Source organism: Pelodiscus sinensis, chromosome 4, assembly GCF_052426305.1.
Source record: "Pelodiscus sinensis isolate ZL-2025 chromosome 4, ASM5242630v1, whole genome shotgun sequence".
In the NCBI taxonomy this organism is placed as follows: domain Eukaryota; kingdom Metazoa; phylum Chordata; order Testudines; family Trionychidae; genus Pelodiscus; species Pelodiscus sinensis.
Window position 1 is genome coordinate 35,922,092 of NC_143055.1, and position 19,677 is coordinate 35,941,768.

The 19,677-nt window shown below is 41.0% G+C and overlaps 1 long non-coding RNA gene across 1 annotated transcript in view; it reads right to left on the reverse strand.

The window, feature by feature from the left end:
• Positions 1 to 468: 468 nt before the first annotated feature.
• LOC106733005 (uncharacterized) overlaps positions 469 to 19,677 on the reverse strand; it is a 239,376-nt gene continuing 220,167 nt past the window's right edge. Inside the window, exon 6 of the long non-coding RNA XR_001369252.4 lies at positions 469 to 2,882. This is a non-coding gene — a long non-coding RNA (uncharacterized LOC106733005). The remainder of the gene's footprint in view (positions 2,883 to 19,677) is intronic.

A 19,677-nucleotide genomic window follows, 5' to 3' on the forward strand; every position in this document is an offset into this window, starting at 1 on the left:
TTGCCACTGCCACCCCAGACGCCGAGTGGGGAACCGCCGCTACTGCTGCCTGACTCACTCCTACAAGTTGGACCGCTGCAACTCAGGGGAAGGGGATAGGAAGCAGCCCAGGGCGGGGAGCCGGAAAAGCCCCAGCAGGCTCGGTGCATTTTGGGAAAGACTCCCCACCGAGCCAGTGGTGGGAGCCACCTGCCACTGATAGGGCCCTTGGTTGGGGCCCGGTGGAGACGGAGGGCCCGGGCCCCCCCTACCCCTGCTTCCCAGACCCTCATCGAGTGTGGGATCATGTAAAGGACTAGGCCACATAGCTTACGTATAAAGAACTAGGCCAGCGGGCCGTATTTCCCCTAAGACAGGGGCTTTGGACTTTAAGACTTGGCCAGTGGGCTGTATTTCCCCTAAGTTAGGGGCAGCATACTTTGGGGACCAGACCAGGGAGGCCTAAAGTATGCCCCACTCCTGGGCGGCACACTCCGGAACGCACCTCGACAGTGTGTCAGAGAGTTGGCCATTGACATTGTTGACACAGTCATCATGATTAAGAATTATGATGGTGCCTCCTTTTTGGTTGATTTGCACACTACCTTATGGTTTGATTTCCGGGACTATAAAGCTGTTCTCTTGGTGGTAGAGGTGGACGGTGGTGGATATAATGTTCATTGAGGATTTCACAATTGATTATTTTTCTAAAGCAACAGATGTAATGACACCATATAAACCTTGGGTAAACATTTTTCATAAAGCACTTACTCTATAGCTGACCTCTTAGTACTCATTGTCAAAGGAAACTTCAGAAGCCAGATATGACAGATTAAATTAATAACTCTGCTAGACACTAAAAACTGTGAACTCAACAGAAACAGAGGTGTTATGGCTCATTACACTGAGCTGCTGACCTTTACCTGCCCCCCATCACTTTTAATGCTCTTTTTCAACAGTAGTAATAATGCTTACCAATCTAAACCTCAGTAGACCACTTCATTTTAAGTCGTCTCTTGCAATATTTTAAGTGTTATTTAGCCCTGTCTGGTTTCTTCCCCAGACCTAAAGAACGTGGTGCAGCTCAGAGTCTTCTACCTTCCACTAGCAGAAGCTGGTCCAGTAAAATATATTACTTCATCTGCCTTGTCTCTCTCATATCATAGAAACAACATGGTTACAGTTCCACTGCAAATAGCTAAGGAAGATAATCTAATGGGGACATTTATGGGAACAAGGGTGAAAAACTAGGAAACCGTCTTTATAGAGTTCCATACAATGTATGCATACTTTGTTTCCCTGATTATAGACTTTTTTTGAGAAGCAGAATTCTCTGTAGATACATTATTCTCTGGTTGCCCTTCTCTCCTTTGTGCTGTCTTCCATCAACACCAGATGATACGACTCCACTTTGTCATATGATGTTGTGTTTAAAATGAGAATCTCTTTTTACTACAAATAGCTGTGAGCTATCTTGTAAGGTTCTGATCATCTCTTGTAAGTTGCTAAGCACTTGAGAGCCACTGAAGACAATGGGAATCAAGGGTTTTGAGCACTTTATGAGATCTGGCACATGGGGGCGGGAAGGGATATAACAACACCCAAATGTTAGGAGGGTGTTAAGAAGGTACTCCACCATGCAATGCGGCACATACATTTGACAGTGAGTATAACATAATGTATTATAAAATGCCATATTGACTCCAATGCATATTTTAGTATCTAAACAGTAATTATGATAACTTTAAAATTAATTTAAAAATACCAATTATCCTCTACAGATTCTTACTGTCTATTTGCTTGAGCTTGTTGACATCCTTTTGCTTTATCACCAAGTCTTAAAATTGTCTAAATTTGCAGTGAAGACAGATTTAATGAAGATTATTGATTAATTTAATGGGATATTAATAAAGCTACAACTCTCTTGCTAAAATAAAATATAGAATGTTAGGGTTTTCCCATGGGCTGTGTATGGTGTGTGTATGTGGGGGGGGGGGGGGGAGTGGGGGAGAAACCACAACAACCAACATGGAAATGCTAAATCATTTTGTTTCAATGATGGTGAAAGATATAATATAAAAGCCAAAGCAAAATTAACAAAAGTGAGAAAATCAAAATGAAAGATTTTTATCTTATCGAACGATTTTTAACATTGAAACCAAATATTTTAACATTCTGTAAATGAAACATCAAAGTTGAAACTATTTGTTTTGACACTTTTGCTTTGAAAATGTTTAAATTTACACATTCCCACAATATGTTTTGATTTCAATGGAACTGTATTTTTTGCTGAAAACTGTTCCATCAATTATTTTTGACCAGCTCTTATGTCAACCCAAGCATGTCAAATTAGCATATTTTCTTGAAATTTATGAGGAAGATCATTTGTCCTAACACTTAATAAACCTTTATCAATCTGCTTTTAAAGGTAAATGTGTCAAAGCTTGTATCAGATCCTCAGCTAGGTTTTATCAGTGCAGTTCCTTTATGCTGATGATTATTGATTATTTATTGAGTGAAGATATTCCTGGAACTCTTCCAGCAGAAAAGAACTCTGCCCCAAGGACTCTGCACTTTCTGCCTATCACACCAAGGATTCTGTATCCTTCTCACAGACCATATGATGCAAAACTATGAAACCTGAATGCTCAATCTTCAAGCAGTACAAGTTGTGTATGTACTGAGAGTAGTGGAGGTTGTTTGTACAATACAAGAAAGTGTGTTGCATATTCATTGTGGGCCACTGTGACAAGTGGAAAAAGTATATGATGAGGAAGGCTTGGACTTAAGAGCAGGAGGTCATCTGTAGCACAAGCAGGAGAGACGTGTTCAGCCTGACAAATAACAGTTCTGTCTTCTTCAAGTTAAGTTGTAGTCAACTCTCTTGCATCCAGTGATGAATGCTATTAAAACAAGAGAAAATGGAGGAGACTGTTGGGTATAAATTGAAAAGAATCACATATGGAGTTGTGTAAACAGTGGAAAAAACAAAATATGACTATGAATCACATGGGGGCCATAAGGGATTACACAATTTAAAGCACACAGGGCCTAAAAGTGAACTGATATCAATACATGCCACAGCATGTGAAGAGGCAGGCATAGACTTAATCCTTATTGATAAAATTAGTGATATACAGATTGGAGAAAAATGAACAAAATTTGTAACAATACAGTTCGGACCTTCCTGGTCTGAGACCCTCAGGAGCTGAGTGGTCCTAAACCAAGGATTTTGACAGACCAGGGGAGATCAATGCTTCCCTCATAGCTGCCAGCCTCACTCCTGGGCTCCTCTCCAGGCCCTTGACCCACTCTCTGCTCCTGGTCTACCAGGGCTCCCTGCCACTGCCTCCCCTGCTGCTGGGGCCCTAGGTTTCTGACCCCAGCCAAGGCTCTTTCATGTGGTTTTCCGGCCCCAGCTGGGGTTCTTGGAAATGGCATCCTGGCCGCTGCCTCTCTCTCCTTCCTCCCTTCCTCCCCTCCTCTGTGGCACTGGCCCTCCCAGGGGCTTCCTGGCTGCTGTGAGCCCCACTGCCATTGGCCCCACCAGGACTTCACAGCCACCACCGTCCCCTTTTCCACCAGCCTGGCACAGCTTCCCAGATGCTGGCCCATCCTGAGACTCCCAGGCACCAGCCACACTATCACTGGAGTTCTCAGCCACTGCAAGTGTCTTTTGGGGTTTCCTGACTATTGCCAGCAGCCCCCTGCCTTCGGCCTGGCTTAGGGCTCTGTCAGCCGACGGTCAGGGCAGTGAGTCCCTTATGACCGGCTGAAGTTCTTTTAAATTGTGCTTGGTTCTGTTACAGCAACTGAAGGAGTCAGGTTAAAGCTTAAACAGTTACTATTTTATTGTTACAGGGTAAACTTAGTTGTTAAATGCTACTGCTGTGTTACAGATAACACAGCCACTACAAAGGACAGGACAGAAATTACACTAATAAGTCACTTACAGGTACCATGAAACCCTTTGGTTCTCTGAGCTCTTATTAAATGCATGCAAAATAGACACCTAGCAGGTATATATTCTCACCCCTGCGTTCCAGACTTGGCGTGACCAGCGTCTTTCTCTCAATCCCTCGGGAAGAAGTAGGGCGAGGTTGGGCGTCCCACAGACCTCGGGAGACAATCAATACCTGCCAGCAGGTATAGATGATTGGAGCTCAAATGGGGTGGGCGGCTGAACCTCTTTTTATACCCCTTGGGTCATGTAGGCTTCTTCCTGGTTTCAAGTGGCCAATTAGGAAAAATGGCTTTGAATGCCAAGTTTCCCACGAAGGGTGCAAAGCATAATTTACACCTGGGAAAATGCAGACAATGGGCACCTCTGGTATGTGATGGGCGAAGATTCCTCTCCTGGGACAGTGCAGGCGTGTCAATTACTGGTACTAGCCATCAGGGCGACGGGAGGCCCCGGGTCGTCAGCTAGCCCATTTACCGTCTGGTTTCTGTTTATGGTAGAGTCAGGGACAGGCAGCAAACCTGTGTTCCCAGGGCATCAAAGGCTGACTGCCTTTCTCTTGCTCTCTGGGGGGGGGGGGGGGAAACAAGATGGGGTTCGTGGAAAAACAAGATGGGGTTTTGTGTCTGGCTACATTCCACCCCCTTGACACGCCTCACTATGTCCCAGAACGCAAGATGGCGGTGATGCCAGCACCCTTTGCCCTCCTTGGAGGAAGCTAAAATCGCCCTATCAGCAGGGTCTGATCAGATAATTTGGATCAAGGGATTGATTAGGATCACTTCCCAACGCCATATACCAGATTTGTGCAGAGGAGGTAGCAGTGTACACAAAATGCCTAACAATACATAGAAACATGCAGCAAGCAATTACAACAAGTAAAATGGTTAATATAGTATTTACAATAGAGTGAAGGAAGGGAGTTAACGAAAGTCCTAGGTGTTGGGCTAGACAATCTAGCCATGAGGCTTTACATTTTTAGTTACAGCATGTCTTATCCCATACCGTTTGTTGCCACTTCCCTTGCCTCCCCCCTTAATCTCCCCCCAGAGTTATTTAGAGGATTGCGGTAGTCGCTGTCATCGAACCATACCGGTCCCCATCGGAAGATGTCACTTTGTTTCACCAGTCATTTGGGCTGAGAGGGACAAACTCGATTCCCAGTCCAGTAGAGGAGTCAAGTAAGGTGTTCTGGTACAGCAGTAGCAGTTGGGATGAGGAAGAAGACCATGGCGAGTTGGAGTACCATGTCTCATTTCAATAGTCTGTAACTAACAACAGTGGTTGCAAGCGCTACAACAGCAAGCGGTATATATATACAAAAAGTTCATGGTGGTTTCCCAGATCCACACCAGCATTGGGAGGGATCCGTCCCACTGGAGCACTGTTTAGAGCTATTGCCTCAGTTTCCTGTAAGAAAACATAAGGTTTGCCGGTCTTGGATACAATCCAAGCCTCAGTAATGGTTATTGGTGTTAGCCCAGCATCTGCAGTTGTCCAGACTCCTTTTCCCTTATAGGAGTGCAGTACATGGGTTTGTGTTCCCAAATTGGGGTGTTGGGACCAGGGCTATTAAGTGGTTTAGTCCCATGACTGTAAACAACCCTGTTGCCACTGGGGTTGAGTAAGCAAAAACCAATTCCTGAAACAATTTCCATTCCAGTTAAAACATACTTCCACCCTTGCTTACTGGTGGGTAGTGTACCAATATATTTTACTTGCCAGGTTGCCCATAGTATTTTTCCATCTCTTAGCCTGGCAAATCATTGCCTTTCTGTTATGTTTCCTGAGTTCAGCACATAGGGTGCAAGCTTGTACCAGATCTCTGGCTTGTTTGTGGGTGATAGGCCACCCCCTGGCATGTGCCTGCCGCACCAGCTCTCTGTGTGTCCCAAGGTTTCATGTAGCCAAATGTACAGGTGTTCCCAATCCACCTGGGCAGCAAAAATTTGTACTGCTGCATCTGCTAGGTTATTTAGCTGTGCAGTCAGGGTGTTATTCTTTTGGTGAGCTGCCACATGACCTATGCTTAAGGCATTTTGGGTTGAATACTGGTATATCCATTTCCAATATTCCAATCTCCAAACAGGTTTTCCTTCTATTTCCCAGTTAGTTATCCACTGGGTGGCTCCAGCCCATATAACACAGGAGTTAGTGTAAGTCTGCTGAGACAGCAGCAGCCTTCTCTGTCCACTTTCCTTTGAAGCCGAAAGTGTTATCAAGTCAGCCTTGAAAAAAAACAGTTAAGTTTCAAAGCTTGAATTTTTAAACTAATAATTTGGTTTCTAGAAAGTTAAATTTAACCTTAAAAGTTGAATGCCCAACAGAAGCACTAACCAATTTGTGCCTTGTCTGTTTGCAATTTTAAGCAAGAGGACATTATCCAAAACAAAATAAAACTATTTAATTTGAAATTCACAAAATAGAGTTACAATATATATAGCTCATTCCTTTATGCAGTTAACCAATTAAGTTTCAGTAGAATCCTTAATTTTCCTTTGCAGATTTAACAAAGGTGTCCATAGACAAAATGTTTACATTTGATTGTTTCTTTGCCTACATGATTTGCACAGTGCTTAATGAAGAGGCTGCAAAGAAACAAGGTATCATTTTTAAAACAAGATTTCCCTTCACATATTACTACCATTGCTTAATCCCTTCCACACTCCCATGGAGTCCACCTTTTATCTTCACATTCCCTCAAATCACTTGCTTTGTCCTTTCAAAGAAAATGTTTTTCATTCCTAGTAACTTTCCAATGTCTGCTCTACTTTCCTTATTCCTTCAACTCTGCCCATAGGGCTCCAAACCTTTTGCCTTCCCCTTTTTTTACATGCTTTTTCCTTCTTATGGTCCATCCTAATTCCTGCTAAATGACTTTTTCCAATGACACAGGTTTGTCTACTATTAATTTGGTAAGGAGGGTGAGCTTGTTCACTAAGCCTCATACCTCCTGGTTCTTTTCTTAAACATATTCCTGAGGGAAGAAAAACAAAAAATAAATAAATCTGAGAGTTGCTTTAACTCTCAGCACCCATCCTTAAGGGAATCTAGCTCTGTCTGGGTACTGAGGGACATGCATTTCTACCTCTCCACTTTTGCAGCTGTGGCTTTTACATTTTTCCAGTTTCATGTTTGCATTCTTATTCAGTCAGTTTTGAAGAACACCTCATTACAGGTTTTCCATAGAAGACAAAAGCTGCAGCTGTTTCCCTCTCCTTTGAAGTTGAGGGTTTACATATCCACAAAAGTTAGTCAATTTGTCTTCTAGGTCTGAAATTGTATGGATAGCAATTAACACTTGATCAGACCAAGGGCTATGCCCAAACCTTTGCAAGATTTTGTTTAAAAGGGGTAACATCTTTTACAAATGCCAATTTCTCAGTCTTCTCTCTGCCTTCTTAAAAGACTGCTTACATTTAAACTTTTCCTAGTATACCCAACCTCCTATTTCTTTCTTTCTTTCTGGAGGGCTACAATTTGAACTTTCTGATATTAGGTAGTTTGCTAATCAAACTTAGCTATTACCTGCAAAGCTTCTTTGTGCTGCCAGCTAGGGTATTTACACCACAAAGGAAATCACAACCTGTTGTGGCTCCTGGAGCGCTCACAGCATTTTAGTCTGTTTGCAGTTTTTACTCATTCTATAGTTTACAGGAAAATGTGCAATCTTTGTTTACAACACTACTTAGCCACATTAAACTTTGCATATAGTGTAACTCTTTCTTTATGCTTACAGTTTTCCTGTACTTTCATTAAACAACTTGGACTAAAAGTAAACCAAACCAATTTGTTTTAAACCTACAAACAAACAAGATTACTGGACCTTAAAACTTCATATTATTTACACTATATATATATATCTACACACAGATACACATACATTCTCTCTGAACCTTTCTTACACTATTTTTACATAGCTGTACAACAATTACATTCCCTTTTTATTCAATGGGGTAGTTCAGTTCCAATAGAACCCCCTCCCTTTAGAGTTCTTTTGACAGTCTCTCTCTAATCAAATGTTCAGATTTGAGTCAAATTTGCCTGGGTTATTTACAGACATTCCTTTGGAAAAAGGGCCCATTTTTCCTTCAGAATGACTGTAAAGAAACCACAATTTTCTATCTACACCATTTTAGCATTTGCACAACTGCTCAATTCTCTCCATTCTCTGCAGAGTTTAAATTCTCTGTGTTTTTCTTTTCTTAAAACACTTTCTTATCTCTAAAATAAAAAAAAACCTGGCCTTGTTTTAGATATTACTCTTGTAAGTATGCTTTAAGGATTTAGATTTCCAGTACTTACTGCCTTTTTCTCAGTTCTACCACAAGGCTTTCAATCTTATCTGTTATCTGCCTGCTTGTCTGGGCCTGATCCTGTTTTCCTTGCTAAATGGAAAGTGGCTCCTTTCCACAGACTCAGGCTTTGTCCCATTCTTTAGCTTGCAGGCAGTTCTATACTTACAGAACTGTACCCACAACTCCTCAGGATTTCCCCAATCCTCTTCTAACATTTCTCTATTCCATTTTGGGTTGCCCCAACCTTCCTGGGCAAACCCTTTCTCTATATCACTAAAATCCATGTCTATCATGACAGGCTTCATGTTGCTGTATGTGAACCAGTAGCACAATCCTGCCGACTACGCCAATTCTGTCAGCCGACGGTCAGGGCAGTGAGTCCCTTATGACCGGCTGAAGTTCTTTTAAATTGTGCTTGGTTCTGTTACAGCAACTGAAGGAGTCAGGTTAAAGCTTAAACAGTTACTATTTTATTGTTACAGGGTAAACTTAGTTGTTAAATGCTACTGCTGTGTTACAGATAACACAGCCACTACAAAGGACAGGACAGAAATTACACTAATAAGTAACTTACAGGTACCATGAAACCCTTTGGTTCTCTGAGCTCTTATTAAATGCATGCAAAATAGACACCTAGCAGGTATATATTCTCACCCCTGCGTTCCAGACTTGGCGTGACCAGCGTCTTTCTCTCAATCCCTCGGGAAGAAGTAGGGCGAGGTTGGGCGTCCCACAGACCTCGGGAGACAATCAATACCTGCCAGCAGGTATAGATGATTGGAGCTCAAATGGGGTGGGCGGCTGAACCTCTTTTTATACCCCTTGGGTCATGTAGGCTTCTTCCTGGTTTCAAGTGGCCAATTAGGAAAAATGGCTTTGAATGCCAAGTTTCCCACGAAGGGTGCAAAGCATAATTTACACCTGGGAAAATGCAGACAATGGGCACCTCTGGTATGTGATGGGCGAAGATTCCTCTCCTGGGACAGTGCAGGCGTGTCAATTACTGGTACTAGCCATCAGGGCGACGGGAGGCCCCGGGTCGTCAGCTAGCCCATTTACCGTCTGGTTTCTGTTTATGGTAGAGTCAGGGACAGGCAGCAAACCTGTGTTCCCAGGGCATCAAAGGCTGACTGCCTTTCTCTTGCTCTCTGGGGGGGGGGGGGGAAACAAGATGGGGTTCGTGGAAAAACAAGATGGGGTTTTGTGTCTGGCTACAGGCTCCGAGCTGCCACTGCTCCCTTTGCTGCAAGCCTTGCCTGGGCTTCCCAACTACCACTGGTCCCTCTGCTGCTGGCCTGGGGCTTCCTGGAAACTGCCCAGCCCAGGACTCCTGAGTGTTGCTGGCCTCACTGGAGTTTCCTGCCACATCCTGGCATTCCCTTACTTCTGGCCCAGCCCAAGGCTTCCAGACATATTAGGGGTTTCCCAGCTGCTGCCAGAAGCCTCCTGACATTGTCCTACTGGTACAGCTTGGGGCTTCTGGACGTTTGACTCTCAGCTTGTCCCCACTCTTAGCTGCTGGCATTTTGTGGTCCAGCAACTTCTGTGGTCCAACAAAATTGGTTATTGGTTATTTTTAAGTGAAAGGTAGATACACCTTGAGTGCAGGGATTTGGACGAGATGACCAGTCAAGGTCCCTTTTAGTCTCAAATTTCTGTCCTATGCCTCCACCTTGAATATTGCATGGAATTCTGGTTGCCCCAGCTCAGAAAAGATATATTAGTAAAAGTAAAAAGATGGCCCACAGAATAATTAGGGGGGTGGAACAGCTTAGAAATGAGGTGATATTATAATGATTGTGACTATTTATCTTAGAGAATAAATTACTATGTCAGGGTGGTATGGCAGAAGTCTGCAAATTCACAAATGATATGGTGCAAGTGAATGGTCAGGCTATTTACCCCGCCACACAACATAAGAGCCTGGGGTCACTCAATGAAATTAATAGGCATCAGGTTTAAAACAAACAGAAATTACTACTTAAGAAATCACCCATTCAACATGTGAAACTTGTTGCCAGCGGAAGTAGTGATGACCAAAAGAATAACTGGTTCAAAAAAGAATTAAGGAAGTTCATGTAAAATAGATATAGCAATGGCTAGTAGCCAACATGGTCAGGGCTGCAACCCTATGGAATGGATGTCCCTAAATCTCTGACTGCCAGAAGCTGAAACTGGTTTACAGAGGTTGGGTCACTTGCTAAAGTGCCCTATTTTGTTAATTCTCACTGAAACTTCTGTCACTAGCCAATGTCAGAAGACAGGATACTAGACTAGATGGACCATTAGTGTGATTCAGTATGGGCATGCTTAAAATAGAATTGAATCTATAAATTGATGGATTTCCTTTATAATAATCTTCTAATTAAAGTTTTATGTACTAGTGTTCCATGAATCATCCACCTGATACAATTTCCTTAAGGAAAGTGGCATGAGGGTGCCTGCTAGTCAAGGAGTGTTCCTGCCCTAGACATCAGTGGAGATAGGCCAGATCCCCACTTAAGAGGGGGTGTTTGGTAGACAGAGTGAAGAAAGTGTATTTGAAAAGGTGGTGTAGAACCCAACAGAGGAGTCCTAGAATTAGGTTGCAATAGCAACAGTTAATAACACAATGGTTGACTAATATAGTGGTACAGAATGTTTTAAATATTCCAGATGTGGAAAAGAAATTAGCAGTAAATAAGGTAAGTATGAATCTTGGGTCAGCGAGTTGTTCATACTTTAGATTCCATAGAACATCAAAGGACCCAGACGGCTGACTTAATGAGCCCCCCATAAGATTCCCTAGCAATAGACAGTGTTCCTAGGAAAAGGTCTGGAGCCTTTTTTTATCTTTTGAGCCTTAGTTGCCTAAAGGCCTGTATCTTTGGGCTGTGGATAGTCCACATAAATTAGAACAACCTTTGAGATATATTAATTCAATGCTGGGAGCATGGGGCAGTGCTGAATGCTCCCATATTTAGAATCTGTAAAAGCACAAATAGTACTAAAGTGCATCTGAACCAAACTGGAGGATTTGACACAAAGTTGTATTTAAGCAAATACTTAGTGTATTTATATATACTGTGTCAGATCCTCCAATGTATTGGGTATGGACATGTGTGTATATATGATTTTTTCAGCTTGTCGGCTTTTTCTGCCCGCAGGGTGTCATCATTCTGATTTCCAAGACAGATTTTTTGTAGGAAATTTCAATTTTGCCAAGACGGCATTATTCAATTGGAAAACCATACGGAAGCAAAATTCATGGCCAGTTCAGAGAGATGATTTTGTGTGTGTGTGTGTGTGTGTGTGTGTGTTTCATTTTTTAAGACGCTAGCAACTTGTCCTTGAGACAGAGCCTTTGTTGGCTGCTGTTTTTCTACTGAGTCAGTCTAGTGTGATTGAAATATGAAATAAGAAATCAAAAAGAAAAAAATGCATACTTAACTTGAATATGCAACCCCCCCCCAAACAAAAACAAAAACTAAAGCCTCTTCAACAATGCTGTATACATTTTGTGTGTCCTGAAGGCAAGATTCTTATCTCAGTTACATCCAGAGTATTGCTGAATCACTGGAGTGACTTCAGCTTTATACTAGCAATGACAGTAGATTTTGGCTCTAGATCAGATTCAAACTTCATTGCACTGTGATTCTCTTCTGACAACAAAAATTGCTACATGACCGCAGGAGGTGAGACTGAAGCCTGAGCCCCACCACCACGGTTGGAGGGGACAAAGCCAAAGACCAAGGGCTTCAGCCCCAGGCAGTAAGCCTATTACTTGAGCCCCACTGCCCAGGGTTGAATCCTAAGGTTTCAGCTTCACTGCCGGGCAATGGGACTCAGGTTTCGGCTTTGCTCCTGGGCCCCAACAAGTCTAAGCAAGCCTTGGTGAGGCTATTAAAATGGGATCTTGACCCATAGTCTCAGACTCCCTGCTCTAGATCCTTTCTTGAAGTTTTTCCTCCCTATAAATAAAGTTGATATAACATTTATCACTAATCAGAAATTACCAAGAGGAGGTTGCTCACCACCTTCATCATTATTCATTGGTATATCTCTTTTGCATTTCGTAAATTCAGCATATTTTTTGTTTCCTTACTACTTGTGAAAGTTTAATTGAATAAATTATACAGTGTTCATCTACTTGTTAATCTTGTGCCCTGTTGTTACTTGAAATGAACTATCTCTAATGCCACCCTGTTGCATATTCATGTAGGTCATATTAATAATAGAGTTCAGAATTGACACAAACAAGTATTGTCAGGTCATAAAGTTTGTAAATACTAATGAATTGATTGCAATCAGAATGCTAATATCTTAGAAGAAAATAAATGAGTTTCGTTCTCCCTATAACTTTTCAGTTTGGGGGTTTCTCCCATGCAAGTACAGCCTCTTCCTGACTTACTAACAAGTTATGGACCAAGCAATTGGTTGTAACTCAGTTCGTTCATAAGTCGGACCCCATAGAATTACAAGCAACCTCACTGTTCGTAAGCGCAGATCGCTTTCATAACTCAGGGTCTGCCATTTACAACAGCTTCGGTCATAACAGCAAACAGTCGTAAGTCGACTGTTCACAACTCGGGGACCGACTGTACAGATATTATAGCTATGTTGTCTAAGCAGTAGCACCAGTAGATTCCTATTAACCTTTTTAATGAATGATAGAAAAATTAAATCATTAGCTAACTTTACTTGTAAGCCATAGGCTCACTAACAATAATATGATCCTCAATTATGGTTTTGATGGCTCACAGAGCTTTCATCTGTGGTCTCTCCGAATGTGTATGTCTCTGCTACCACACAGAGCATATGGAATCTATACCTCACCCAAGTTTGTTCACCTGAAATTTGCATGGAATAGCTACATGAGAAAATCATAGAATCATAGAGCTGGAAGAGACCTCAGAAGGTCATCAAGTCCAGCCCCCTGCCCAAGGCAGGACCAATCCCAAAAAAATCAATTCGGCTTTGTCAAGCCGATAATTTCTTGTCTATTTAATTTGTCCATTAGAAACATGGACACCCTCTGTGAGAGCAAAGATTGTTCATAACCTTTGAGAATAAAAGATATTTGTATTCTGGTTGGTTCAGGAGAGGGGCAAACAGCTCTTGCTTGTCTAGAACCACTTACTCACTTTTTGCTAGATTCTATCTCTGCCTTCTCTTTTTTCTTCATCAGAGTTCTCCCTCTCTTGCTCTTGTTTCTTCTTCCCTCTTTTGCCTCCTCCATCACAAATCATTTCTGGTGCTCTACATATTCCTGACTGAATTCTATTTACACTAATCTTGTAATGTGTTTTAAAAATGCAATAAATGAGCAAGTTGCACAATACATTTTATTAATAGAAACCAATATTATGGCTCTATTAATCTTTATGTTTAATTTATGGCTTAATTGGAGGCTTTATTTCTTTAATTTAATTATTTGAGATTTTAGTTGTTAACTCAGTTATGAATAACTGCAGTACTTCCCCCTTTTTATGCTTTTTAATAGCTATTTAATGCATTCTTCTCTAGGGATTTGAAAGTAGCCCTTATGATCATGGAGTATGAGGTACAGAATGATATGTGGGGTATAAACTTTTATGCTTAATGAAACATTTCAGATGATTTACTCTCCTTGAATTATTTACCAGTAGCTGAGATTGGGAACCTCATATTCTCAAAGATAGCAGGTAGTCAATCAGAAAAGCAGGCTCTCCTAAAAAACTGGTCACTTTTTAGAGCATATAGTTTTGGTGGAATACTGCAATAGCAACAGTTAATAAGATAAGTAACAGAGGGGTAGCCATGTTAGTCTGAATCTGCATAAACAATGAGAAGTCCTGTGGCACCTTATAGATTAACAGATTTATTGGAGCATAAGCTTTCATGGGCAAAGACCCACTTCGTCAGATGCATGTTAATAAGATGAAAATGATCTAATAGCATATTGACATTATTATTAAAGTAGAAGATACTACTGAATTGCATGTTTTACTTTCAGTTAAATGTGTGTGACCTTTTGTGTGGGCTAGAGTTTATTTCACTGACCTTCCCTTGGTGCTTAAAACCAATTCACACAGTAAAGCACATGAAGTCCCAGAATTCAGTTATTGAGGTTTTTCAGCAAGGATTGCACAAGGTGAGCATCCTCACAGTTAAACACAAAAGCAATTAGCTTAATTCTTACATTCCAATGTTATCAAATCTTATAAAGGTAATGAAACATAAATGACAATTTCTACAACATAACACGGTTACTTTGTAATTCACATCATCTTCACAGTTATACTGAAGTATAAAGGAAAAAGTTAAAACAGAAACACAGTAAGTAGTAATTCATTGCTTATTACTGGACAGGACATTAATCCTTTCTGGCTGTCTTTGGGCCTGAGTTATTGCCCTGTGAAGCCAATGGAAATATTTCTGTTTACTTCAGTAGATGTTGGATCAAACCTTAATGGACTTGCATATGGTACCAAATATTTTTAGTGTGAGTAGGTCTTTAAAATGGCAATTCCATGTAGCTAAGGGAATATGGAGACTGAAATCCTGTAACAACATAAAGAAGGTAAACAAAGTACTCTGGAATATTAAGGCAGAACAAACACTTTGATGAGAATAGGTCTTACATATCTATACTTTAAACACTTAAAATTTCCAGAAAATAGTCTTTAAAATAATTGAAGTGTGCCCACACTAATTCCACTTAGAAATCTATCTATGCCTCAGTAGGGTAAATTCCTCAGTTGTGAAGAATTCTGTCATTTTATTTAGTGTTAGTTTTTTTTCTGAATTAAAATGTTATCTACAATAACCAGGTGGAAAAACCTTTTTAGTTATTGCACAGTTCAATGTTATCCACTAGACACAATATTTTAAAAATATATAATGATAATGACATACAAGAAGAACATGACTCACGAGTGACTAATTACAATGTCTTATAATAAGTGATACATTTTTATTGTTTATCTTCTGATAGGCCACGTATATTAAAGACTGCAAAACTCAGGTGGACTGTAGACATTGTATGAAAGACTGTACCCTGATTGTTTTAGAGTTTAATAATATTTTGTACAGATTTCTAACTTCCTCTACTTTTTAGAGTGTTTAAAAAATTGAATTATTAGATCTGAGGAACTAACTATTATAGTGGAAAGATTTCCAGATATTTCTGATAAAAAACAGACAGCATCCATATTACAATAAGTACAAAGATGTCATGCTGTGGTGAACAATCAAGTTTCATTGTCTCTGAGGTGTGAATACTGATCTCAGGTTTCATTTCCATTAATATGTATCTCTTGGGATAATAAAGCTGCATGTTCCCTTTAACTGATATTGAGCCAGTTTTACCACTGTCCTGCATCTTTTGTCATCATTTACACTAATGTGAATATAGGGCAAAATTCCACCATTCTGATTTAATAGAAATTTACACCTTTGCTGCTCTAATGTAGAGGTGCAGTATTTCTTTCTTAAAGTTGATCTTCTAATGAAGTTATAATTGTACCTTCACTAGAAGACTTACTCAGCATTGCCCAGGTCCAGCTCAGGGGAAGCTGATCTGGGACCAAAGAGTGGGGAAGGCCAAGGTTGGGGAGGAGGCCTTGGATGGGTGTTGAGGAAGAGTCTCGCCTGGGGCCAGAGGTTGGGGCCATGCAGGCCTCCTCTACTGGCACTTCCCCATTCTGGGCTGAGGACTGGAGGAAAGGGAAGGGCATATGGGCCTCCCACCCTAGCACTCCCCAGGCCTGGCCTGGGGACAGAGAGAAAAAGGGGCCATGAAGGCTTTTCCCACTGGAACTTCCTGGAGTTGGCCCTGGGGAGAAGGCCATGACTGGCAGTGCTGGCGGGGGGACTGCCAATGGCTCCTGGCAGGAGGGGGCTGGGACTGCACTGCCAGGCCCCAGTGTTACGGCCAGCGGGGCTTCCCCCCAGCACCAGTCTAGCACTGGGGCCAAGGTCTACAGGATTGGGGAGCCACTTAACTGGACCAGTAGCCGGCAAGATGTCAAGCCCCATCCCTAACTGGCCATTTCGTTGGTGGTATGGCTGCCCAGAGTGGTCACTCTGCAGGATAGCTGTCGCCTGCATTCACTGCTGCTGGTGGTGACTGAGTATCATGTCCCTCCTCTCTGTGACCCTCCATTTCTCTGTTATGGGAAACAACAGAAGTCCAAGTACATCCATTTTCCTGTCACAACCAAACCATTACCTTTTTTAAAGTTAGGATAAACGGAAGCTGCATACCAAATTTGGTCCTAGCTCTTACTGCTTAGGAGAAGTTCTTGAACAACAGGACTTGCAGACAGACAGATGGACTGAAAAGCTGACAGACAGACAAATTACATGTATCATCTTTAGAGGTAGCCTATTTAAATCTAATTAGCGTGATTTGTGACCCTGGTTTTCAGTCCCTCATCTAATTTCATAGTAAACAAAGTAAGTAGTCTGGGGATAAAAGTTTCTTCCACTTTGAGGAATAATAGTTGTGCCATTATTGTGAATGGTTACCAACCTGATTAGAAATACCTTGTACCCCTGTCTCTGATCTCATAAATAACTGACAGGCCTTTTCCCAGAAAAAGTGTTTTAAACTAATAATTGTTATGGTCTCACTAGTAGTTTCTATCAAAGCTTCTAACAATTACAATGCCACATCCCAAATTTACTAGTACATTTGTCCTGGGAATTTGGCAGTGTTAATGGTTGCATTCCTTTCATGACAGTTGAAATTAATGGGTACAAACTAAATCTGCAAGAGAAATGAAAGTTGAAACTACAACTAAATGAGCTCTAATAGTCCTAAGCAGAACAACATAGAAAAAAATTCTACAATGTAATTAAGAATTACAGCCGCTTGGCTGGTTCTAGGTAATTTTTTCTTCCCCTGGCAGAAGTATTCAAAGCTTTCCTATTTCTAAAGTAAATTACATTTGCCAACTTTTTTTCTTACTGAAGTTAAATTTCATAATCTTTTGAAAGCATAAAACCTTCCTTCCCAAATATCTCTTTATGACATGCTGGTCAGCCATAAGGGCCATCTCATCATTATTCTTTCTTCTTCTCCCTAGATTTAACTTGTTCTTCGATGGATTTTACCCAAACTAGGAAATATGATTTTTCCTATTACCGGAATCATGATGACCTGACATTTGACTACCAGGGGCATAAAGAGAAGACTACAGAACTGGTAATTTATAGCTGGAGACCATTCAATTTTCAGAAAAAGTTGTATTGCAGTTTCTGTCTTAAAGCCCTTTTGGTCTCTCCTGGAAATAAAGTGACATTTAAAATACTAAGAACTATTTTATACATGTAATGATGTATTCTTGGTTGAAGTGTTTATTTTTATGTGAAATATTTTTCTTGTTTTGCTCATTCAGAGCAGTAGTGGCATGAGTGGTCACTGTTCTAAGAAAGCTATGTAACTGTACTTATGTAAACAGTTTATACAGAAGGTGCCAGTAGATGATACTCCAGAATATGTATCAAAGCTCCTCCTTGAGTTTGTAGAATAAATAAAACTTGTTGTTTTATACTGAAATGGCTTTCTTTGCAGCTCTTTACATCAGGTCAGTCCTGTGTTTGTTTATGATCATTAAGGTTAATTCCTGTAGTTAATGATTTGCAATGGTCCAAGTACCCAGGTTCTATTTTGAAGATCTGAAGCTTTACTGATTTTTCACTCTTATGTATCTTGTGAAGTCATTTACATGTGTGGGCAAAGTGGATATAAAAAGCCACCACTAACACTAGTGAGTCGATTTTTCTGATTTGGTGGCATTTATACCTTGTATTGGTATACAAACATTTGAAAATGTTAAAAATGAAACATTGGTGTGTGTGTGTGTGTGTGTGTGTGTGTGTGTGTGTGTGTGTGTGTGTGTATTTTCTGACCAAAACATTTGGCAGGATTGACACATATTCAGTAAATGATTTGGTATAACTGAAGCTGTATTTCTCACCAAAACAATTTTTCCCCCCCAAAAAAAAAAAGTTTTGCTCAGCTTTACTGCCCACAGAAGAGATCAGATCTGGCTAATTATCAACAGCTTTTATCAGGAGAAGATGATAGATTGGACAGACAGCTAAAAAGATTGATGAGGAAGTAGGGAAGGGTAAATAGATTTGTGGGATAGAAAAGTTGAGGAACATCTACTGAAGCCAAGTAACATCCCAAATATTCATTTAAGAATAGTGCTTGTTTAACATTTTTCTGATGGAACAGTTTTTATCAGTGCTGATTCATGAACCCTGAAACTTTTCCCACAAAAGGTGTGGTTTTGACAAGAAGAATTCTTAGGTTCATGGTAGAATTCCTGCTTAAAACCAGATAGTGTGAGGGACTCACTGTAACTAGTGACTTATGGTTATGGCACTCAGTTCAAATAGGGGAGAACTAGAATTAAGTTCCTGTTTGTCTTTCTTTAAAGCAGCGACTTAGGTCTCTGACATCCCATTAAGCCTAAGGGTATGTCTAAACTACACCCCTCTGCCGACAGAGGGATGTAGATTAGGCACACCACTATTGCAAATGAAGCGGGTATTTAAATATCCCATGCCCCATTTGAATAAAAATGGCCACCACTTTTTGCATGAGGCATAAGGAATCAGTCGGAAAAGGCTTTCCTTGTCGACCGATCCCCATTTAGACTGCCGCTTTTTGCTGGCAAAGTGCCGTGTTGGCAAAAAGTGGTGGCAATTGTTATGCAAATGAAGCGTGGGATATTTAAATCCCCACTTCATTTGCAATAGCAATGTGCCTAGTCTACATCCCTCTGTCGGCAGAACAAACAAACCTATAGCCTGATCTTTAGGGCACTCAGCTACGATGTGACATACCCATGGTGAAGCCTATATTCCAAAGAATAGTCTTTATATAAAATGGGACAACTCCTACAGGAGAAATTGTGGAAGACTTGCTACAGAATAACCAATCACCTGACCCAAGTCTTGAGCCCAGGACTTGAACTGGGATCTCCTGTGTCTCCAGATGAGTGCTTTTCATATTATTAGCATTGTAGGGATGAGTATCACGTTTCAGAAACATTTTCAAGAGGTCCACACTTTGCCCACTGAAGAATAGGAAAACTTGAAATTGTGAAAGTTCTCATGGAATGGGAAAACCATCTCCAGTCCAGCTCTATTCAAGAATCATTGTCTCCTTCTGTGGTTACCTCTGAGTGCACCTGGTAAGTTCTAGTTCTGCCATTTGGAAAACATCAGGTCAAATCTCTCGCCTCTTCTCTGCATTCCAAATTATTCTCTGTCAGTCACCTTACACAGCGTTCTGTCCCGTGCACTACTACAGCCACTGTGACCAGAAAAACTATCCTAACCCTTCCAGCTCAATAATGGGATGACAGATGAACAAGCTCGATCCCTAAGTCTTTGAAGGACCTTTGTAGGAAGTGAAATATTGAAAACTCCCAATATTTTTGCATGTAGGGTTGTTCTGCA